The sequence below is a fragment of the Gadus chalcogrammus genome, chromosome 19 (genome assembly GCF_026213295.1).
Source record: "Gadus chalcogrammus isolate NIFS_2021 chromosome 19, NIFS_Gcha_1.0, whole genome shotgun sequence".
In the NCBI taxonomy this organism is placed as follows: domain Eukaryota; kingdom Metazoa; phylum Chordata; class Actinopteri; order Gadiformes; family Gadidae; genus Gadus; species Gadus chalcogrammus.
Window position 1 is genome coordinate 3,518,309 of NC_079430.1, and position 8,598 is coordinate 3,526,906.

Below are 8,598 nucleotides of genomic sequence, written 5' to 3' on the forward strand. Positions count from 1 at the left end.
CCCTTCCTTACTGTGGTTAACCTCTTCTATGTCTCCTTCGGTCTTTATTTATCATTTTATTTCGCCATGGCTTACTGGCCCACACGGTAACGGTTCCTCCTCTCCTGCAACCCTCGAAGCTACTCGCTCTTCTCCCCTCACTCATATCTCTTTCTTATCCCCTCACTCATATCTCCTCTTTCTTATCCCCTCACTCGTATCTCCTCTTTCATCTCCACTCATATCTCTTCTTTCTTATCCCCTCACTCGTATCTCCTCCTTCTTCTCCACTCACTCATATCCCCTCTCTCTTCTCCACTCACTCATATCCCCTCTCTCTTCTCCACTCACTCGTATCTCCTCTCTTCTCCACTCACTCATATCTCCTCTCTTCTCCACTCACTCATATCTCCTCGCTCTCCTCCACTCACTCGTTTCTCCTCTCACTTCTCCACTCACTCGTATCTCCTCGCTCTTCTCCACTCACTCATATCTCCTCTCTCTACTCACTCATATCTCCTCTCTCTTCTCCACTTACTCATATCTCCTCTCTCTTCTCCACTCACTCATATCTCCTCTCTCTACTCACTCATATCTCCTCTCTTCTCTACTCACTCATATCTCTTTTCTCTACTTACTCATATCTCCTCTCTCTACTCACTCATATCTCCTCTCCTCCACTCACTCATATCTCCTCTCTCTTCTCCACTCACTCATATCTCCTCTCCTGCACTCACTCATATCTCCTTTCCTCTCTACTCACTCATATCTCCTCGCTCTTCTCCACTCAATGTTCCTTCTGCTCAGGGCTCCCCTCTCCCATGCGGTGGCCCAGTCCTCACATCTGCGGTTGATTGGTTCCAGTTCAGCTCTCTCTGAGCCGATGAGTGTCTGGGGACGGCAGGGGCCATCTCCTCTGCCATTATCATTTCTCTTCCTCTCTCCTTTTCTCTTACCCCCTATCTTTCCCTCCCCTCTCCTTCCCTCCCTTCACTGATTAACGGCTGGTGCAATCGATGAGAAAGAGGGTGGGGGCATGCAGAGAGAGGTGCTGCTCTGGATCTGCTCAGGGACGGATTGGTAGAGAGACCAGGGTGTTGAGGGAGAGAGGGCTAGTCATATCACAACTGAATGATTCAAGTAGGTTGCAAAACTAGTAAAACATCCAGAAAGTGGTTGTAAAAAGCAGACTGATGGCAGACGGTATACATGGATAAGACCATTGTGACAACTTTATTTTTTCATTTATACATAGAGTGGAACAACATTTACTCCAAATCCCTCCTTCAATTTTGATCAAGTTTTCAATTGTTTCTTTTTCTGTAAAATAAAATGCATCATTTCAGTATAATTACAACAATTATGGAACAAAATACATATAAAAAAATGATCAGAAAAACAATATTTTGGAAAGAAACAGGATCAAAAAATAAAAAGCAAGAATGCTTGGTGATGACATTAAGGTGGGGTCAGGTTGCTTTGGCGTGTGCTAGATAATAAGCAATATGGACAGGCATGGAGTTTACTTTGGTTTATATTTGAATTAATTTGGTTTACAGTTTCAGAATATCAGTTATTCTGATCAAAAGAAAATAAGTGATCTTTGGTCAACATGGCGCTAAAACTGCAAAAAAAAAAAATTTAGATTACATATTTGGCATTTTCTAAAGTGTAATACTGATTAAAACGAAACACTTTGTGGTTACACTTAAAATACTGTTAATCTGCTCTAGGTTCTTCACAAATAATGACTCGGTTTGGCGACAGGTGTTGAGGGAAATATTGAATTTGGGTTGTTTCAATTAATTGAATACAATCAGGATCCATGGGCCATCTTCAGACGGACCGAGGTGACTCCTGAGGGGAGAGATGGTCAGGCACTACAGAGGATGTGAAGACATCAGGGGACTCATTCAGACCCCTCCATCCATGTTCTGTCTGAAGCCATCTTAAAGCTGCTTCTTTCACACGGTGTTACCTGAAGCCATCTTAAAGCCTCCTATACATGATGCTAACTGTTTCGTGGTGGCTAACTTTGGAATGTTCGTTTTTGAAGCCACATAGTTCACCCGACGCTACCTTGTTTGCACAATGCTGCCAGTCGGACTGTGGTTTTGGTGGGAGGGTCTTTCTTTGGAAGGCAACAGGACCCATGGAGGTCTCTGTTTCCTGTTCCTGTCTGCTGATTGACAACCTGTTAGCATGTGCTAGTGATTCAGAGTATTGCAAAACGTAACGCAAGCTAATAGTACAATACCCATTATTAAATGAAAAGTAATAATACATAATAACAAGGATATTAATCACAATGCATTACATGGCTAGCTAATTGTAAATATACTCATGCATAAAATCAGTCTGCGGTAATGTTTGAGAGTAGAACACTGATCAGATATAATCAATAATCAAAATCAATGATGCATGGAGTTCAATCGTTTGATGGCTGGACAGGATGCAAATAATATGGTAATGATCTGATTAAAGGCAGTTCAAATCTGGCCTTGCTCCAATAATATCCCAAAAAGCCGTCAGTTCAACCCCCCTCCTCAGCCGACGACGGAGAGACCTCAGAGAGATAAAACAACTAAACACAGAGAGAGAGAGTGGAGGTAAAAGGACAAGCTCTTTCATTTTTGGTTTCGGCACTCTTCTCCAACGTTGACAAAATAAATGTTATTCTATCTGAAAAACGGAATCAAGACATAAGGTTGACCCCAATCATTTGGTTCAGAGGTCGCTGACCCAAGGAAGGAGGAGGAGTCAGTGAGTAACGGTCGATACACTTCATATGTAGCGCATTAGGATACGCTACATCCTAAACATGGCACTAAAGCTACACGCTATGAGGTATCTCTGCAACCTCGGCCTTTAAAGCTTTGCCACCGTCTAGAGAGAGTGGGGTAGAGAAGACAGAACACACGGAACCACTGCCTCATCACTTTGGTTAGGGTTGAACCACATTGCTTTGATTCGACGAACAGGCGAGGAGGGACAACAGACACAATCACTCCAACTGGACCCGTGGGCACGCGGAGAGAGGCAGTCAAGGCCAGCTCAAGGGGAATACTTTGGTTTTATACTTTGGTTTAATACTTTGAGGTATTTGAACAGACACCTGTAAGACTCACTGAGTTGTCTGGACTGTCACTTGGTCGCAAGCAAGGCACTGGTCCAGGGATCTCTCAGGGTTCTCACCAACAACCCCCCCCCCCCTCGACTTCTCTGGGAGCAGGACTGACTCAGGAAACATACAAGAACAAAGCAAGCCCAACAACCCATGGTTAGCATTAGCAACTCTCTCTCTCTCTCTCTCTCTCTCTCTCTCTCTCTCTCTCTCTCTCTCTCTCTCTCTCTCTCTCTCTCTCTCTCTCTCTCTCTCTCTCTCTCTCTCTCTCTCTCTCCCAGACTAACTTGGTCCAGTGCTCATGAGGGTCTGAGTGACATCCCCTCCGGAGGGATGTTCCCTAAGCGCTTTGAGTTACAGGTCAGACAGTGATGTAATCTAACTGGAATACAGATGTGGCCTCCTGGGATCTTAATTCACCGTAAAACAAAAAACATCCCCATTTTTGTGGGCGTCAGCGGGGGTGGGGGGGGTTTAGTTCTACCTCATCTCATATTGGATGGTTTGACAGGAGATGGATGAGACACTAGGACATTAGCAGCAGGCTAACCATGCAACGGCCAACTAGCTCCTCATATCAACCTGTTTCATCAGCCCTTCGCTGGATTGGCTTCCCTTCGACAACAGTGGACGGCTGGTTGGGTGTCTGTGTTCTGTCTACTGCCCCCCCTCCCTCTGTTAAGGAAGAGAAGTCACGCCATTTCCTGTCCCCTTCAGAACAAGAGGAGAGCAGGGGGATCGAGAGGCTGAAAGACAGGAGGAGGGAGAGGAGGAGAGTGGTTGCCCAGGCCAAGCTTGGAGAAGATACATCTTTGGTTTCTCTGTTTTCTTTAAAGAACACCCCCCTGCCTCTCACTCTTCAGTACAAAGTGTTGCACAAACAATGCTTGTTCAGTAGCGGCCGACTGCAAAATAATTTGCATTAAAACAAAATGGAAAACAAGCCAACAATGGAACAATCCCTAGAAAGGAAAAGGCTGGTCAAAGCGATGCCCATCCTCGGTACTACTGGTCCTATTAAGATTGATTTGATCATAAAGGTCGCACAGGGGGACAGTGCAGGGTGGGAGAGGAGACAGAAGAGAACGCTCTCTACATCTAATCACACATTCCTACGGTTTTCTGTCCTTAAAGCCCAACATTCACCCTGCTCCTCAAAGTAAAGATAGGAATAAATTAACTCGTGGTGTAGAAGCACTGCATCTTTGATGCAACTAACATTCTTAAATAACCATAAATATTCATTACAAAAAAAGTGATTACATCTAATTAAATAACATTAAATTATTAAGTACAAAACTAATGTGTTCTAGGACGGCTCATAAATAAATACAGCGCCAAAATAGGAAGATAAACAGAACAAACATTGTAAACTTTGGCAAAGCTAATCGCATTAAGGGTCAAAGGTTAACGGGGAGATTTTGCAACAGTAAAACAAAACAGTTTAAATTAAATCTGAATTAAACATAAAAAAAAGAAATTACATAAAAAAATATAAATTACATTTAATAAAAATCAAATATTGCAAAAGAAGCAACATAGTAGCAGAAGTAGTAGAAGTAGTTACATTTTTAAGTACTATAAAGACAAGCAATGAAAAGCTCTTTGGATTTCAAACCCCCCCTCCCTCTTTTTTGGTTTGGTTCAGCCCAATGTAACCTGCAGACACACCCTGCAGTAGGCTCCACCTTCTACACCCTTTGCCCCGCCCCTTCTCCACTAGGGGCAGGGCTGTCTTTGGAGTAGAAGCGTAACAGACAGAAAGAGAAAAACTAAAGGATAAAGCTATTTGACCGATTTTTCGAGCAGTTTCTCTCAGCAGTTATCTGTTGTTATTTTTTGGTTTGGCTTTTGCTTATTGTTGTTGTACATTTACAGTAGCAGTGTAGTCCCTCCCCCTTGAAGGAACGCTTATGTCGGTTGGCTACCAGACTCTAAAGGACAGTTTGGACGTCCAATCATCTTTGAAAGCCTCCTCACTTCTCAAGCATGGCATGGTGGTTTACAATGAGACATTGTGGGAAAGACGTAACAAATACATCACTAAAGACCTTGACTTGAAATATGTCACTATGTCAGTATGCTCTGATGAGTTTTACTAATGTGGATTGAGTTCATCTTTTTAATCCATCGAAAGGTTAATGGGAGAGACGTCCCCCAACTGAACTGATTAGTGTTAGTTGATCAGGGTTTGGGTTACCGGGCGACCCGGACAGGAACCGTGAGGATGTATAAAATAACAACATCAGTGAAAGTTAAATCTTTGGTATACACTGTAATTCTCGGTTGTCGTAGTAGTACACACTCCACAGTACTGAAGACTGTCAGAAAACTGTAGTTTTGTCAGGGCAGTTGCCAGTTAAAATCCCTGCTCTGGCACTTTGAACATTAGTTAGACTGAACTACGAGCAGGAGTGCTAACGTCTTTCAGCCAACCACCAGCAAAGCCTTTCAAAACATGACTTCGGAGTCTGTAGTACAGTTGTCTAACAGTTTGCCTTACTGGTAGGGTGTCAGAGGTAGCTTGTGCCCATGGACGATGAATGAATGATCCACTCACAGGTGGAGCTAAAGTCGTGCTGTCCCGCTTGCTAGTTGTGCTAATCACTGACGTCGCCCAGATCCATGCTGTAGGGACGAATAGCCTCTAATCATGGCTAGGATAGGCTAGTTGGGATTCAGTACGCGTTAGCTACACCGGTTAATGCCATGCTGGAGAGGAGGAAAGCTACGTCAAGATACACTAAGGGACACTAAGGGGTCTCCCCGTTCCGTTGACTTACACTAGCACAGAGCTTCTGAAATGGTTGCTAATGCTACAGCTAAACAAGGACTTCAAAGGTCTACTGGAGATCGTACTTCACTCAGATCTTAAAATGCTAAAAGCTACTGTAGACCTTTGTCGTTAACACAGTCATTTGGTTTGGTTTGCCGACATTATAACGGATAAAGCTGTCACCTCTGAACGACGACATCCACGATGGACGCCGTTGGCCTGGAGGTGGTCTCAGGGTCAGTGCCTAGTGCAAGCCACTGGGGAGGGAATCAAACTGCTACCAGAGTACACGTGGATCTTTGGTTTGTTAGCTGATGAGGTTTTCGTTGTTCTCTTACCGTTTTTTTAACTTTGAAAAACTGCATAGGCACACGTTAAAGACACTCTTCAACAGTGAGAGACACGTTTCTGTCCTTCCGGGTGGGGGTGTGGTGTCCACCTCGCCATCCCGGCCTTTCCTCTTCTCCTCTTCTCCTCTTCCTACACATCCATTGCGCCACTCTTCTTTTTTTGGTGTTTTTTTTCTTTTTTAGTTAATAATTACTTTCCGTCCTTAGAGTACTTCAGTTTTTTCCCTTGTTAGAACAGTTAGGTGCAGAAAAAGGTTTTCTTTGGTTTCGATTTCGTCAATAAATAGAAAAAGTCACAAGTGTCTATTCCTCCTGCTCGGAATCCTTCTTTGGAGCCTTTGGCTTGCTTCTCCCAGCGTTGCTATGGAGACGGGGCTGCAAACTGATGTCTTTCCTTTGGTTTGGTTTGCTTTTTGGTTTGGTAGCTGTGAGTGAGAGGATGATGATGATGATGAGGATGATGATGATGATGATGATGATGATGATGATGATGATGGGGTTGGAGAGGGTTTTTAAGAGGGGGGGTCTCACGGTGTGTGTGTGTGTGTGTGTGTGTGTGTGTGTGTGTGTGTGTGTGTGTGTGTGTGTGTGTGTGTGTGTACATTTGTGTGTGTGTGTGTGTGTGTGTGTGTGTGTGTGTGTGTGTGTGTGTGTGTGTGTGTGTGTGTGTGTGTGTGTGTGTGTGTGTGTGTGTGCGTGTGTATGTGTATGTGAGTGTGTGTGTGTGTTTTTAGTGACTATAAAGCCAGGCACAAATTAAATACAGCGACTGAAAGGAAACTTAAACAGACGGACAGATAGATTGTGGTCCGTCTCGCTGTTCCAATTCCAGTGCTTCTGCTGCCCCTGTCTTTGGAGGAGGGAGACCCAAGGGGGCCCTGTCTCTCTCATGTCTCTACGTCTGTCCCTGGATGAGGACGTGATACAGGGTGGAGTGAAGGAGTGTTGGAGCCCTTTGGACCAGGTGAACCTGTCTGACATCGTCTTTGGATTGTCCTCTTAAATTATTCTGAAGGCCCTGATTCGCCATGACAGGTCACCCCTCGTCCGGGCTCCGGGTCGCCCCCTGCTGGCTAGGGTGGAATGTATCTTGATTTAGCGGGAAACTGATGGAGCCTTTTTGGTTTAGTGCTGCTGGCCGGGGTTCTCACAGGGATACGCACCCCCCGCAGGATGCTAGGTTAAGATTCCCCAAGAATGGCTACCGGTGGCTAAGCATGAGTTTAACAGTTACTAGCACGATGCTAGCACCAGGGTTAGCGTTCACCAAGAATGGCTACCGGTGGCTATCCATGACTAGCACAATGCTAGGTAACAGTTACTAGCACGATGCTAGCACCAGGGTTAGCGTTCACCAAGAATGGCTACCGGTGGCTAACCATGACTAGCACAATGCTAGCTAACAGTTACTAGCACGATGCTAGCACCAGGGTTAGCGTTCAGCAAAAATGGCTACCGGTGGCTAACCATGACTAGCACAATGCTAGCTAACAGTTACTAGCACGATGCTAGCACCAGGGTTAGCGTTCACCAAGAACGGCTACCGGTGGCTAACCATGACTAGCACGAGGCTAGCTGACAGTGACTAGCACGATGCTTGCTTGGGAATGCTTTCCATTGAGCCTGAAGAGGCGCCAGTGAAGCTGGGGTGGAGCTCGGGGGCTAACAATAGTGTAATTGTGATGGGTGGGGTCCTGTCACAGGGGTCCTACTTGTGTTCAGGGAGTCATGTTCTGAGGCGCCCGTTTGTGTGCTAGTGTTTGTCTCCACTGGGGTGTGTCTTTGTGTTGGAGTCCCTGTGTGTCTGTGTCCCGGCACACAGCAGACGTGTGCCTGTTGATGTGCTACATCTGACTCGCCGTCCGTTAGTAACAACCACCTCCTGAGTTTGGCTGTGTAGGCCTCGCACCGGTTCTATTGCAAAGAAAATGTGCTTAAAGATTGTGCTCACATACGTTTTATATGTTCCCGATATATTTATATCATTTTGTTTGTTCGATACTTCGACAACTGCTCCCTACGCTCAAAAATCTCTCTGTAATATGTGTGTGTGTGTGTGTGTGTGTGTGTGTGTGTGTGTGTGTGTGTGTGTGTGTGTGTGTGTGTGTGTGTGTGTGTGTGTGTGTGTGTGTGTGTGTGTGTGTGTGTGCATGTGTGCATGTGTTTGTGCTTGCATATTTGTGAACCTTTTAACTTGGGTTCCTCTGTTAAGGTTATACTCAATTGATTTGATGTTTTGTTTCCATACCAATTAATTACTAACATGTCAACAGTACAGCTGACTGGTTGAAGATTGTGTCGGGGTACCTCATGAGTAAGGGGGGTTAGGGAACGTTCTAGAACATTCTCCATATTCATAAATTGACTAT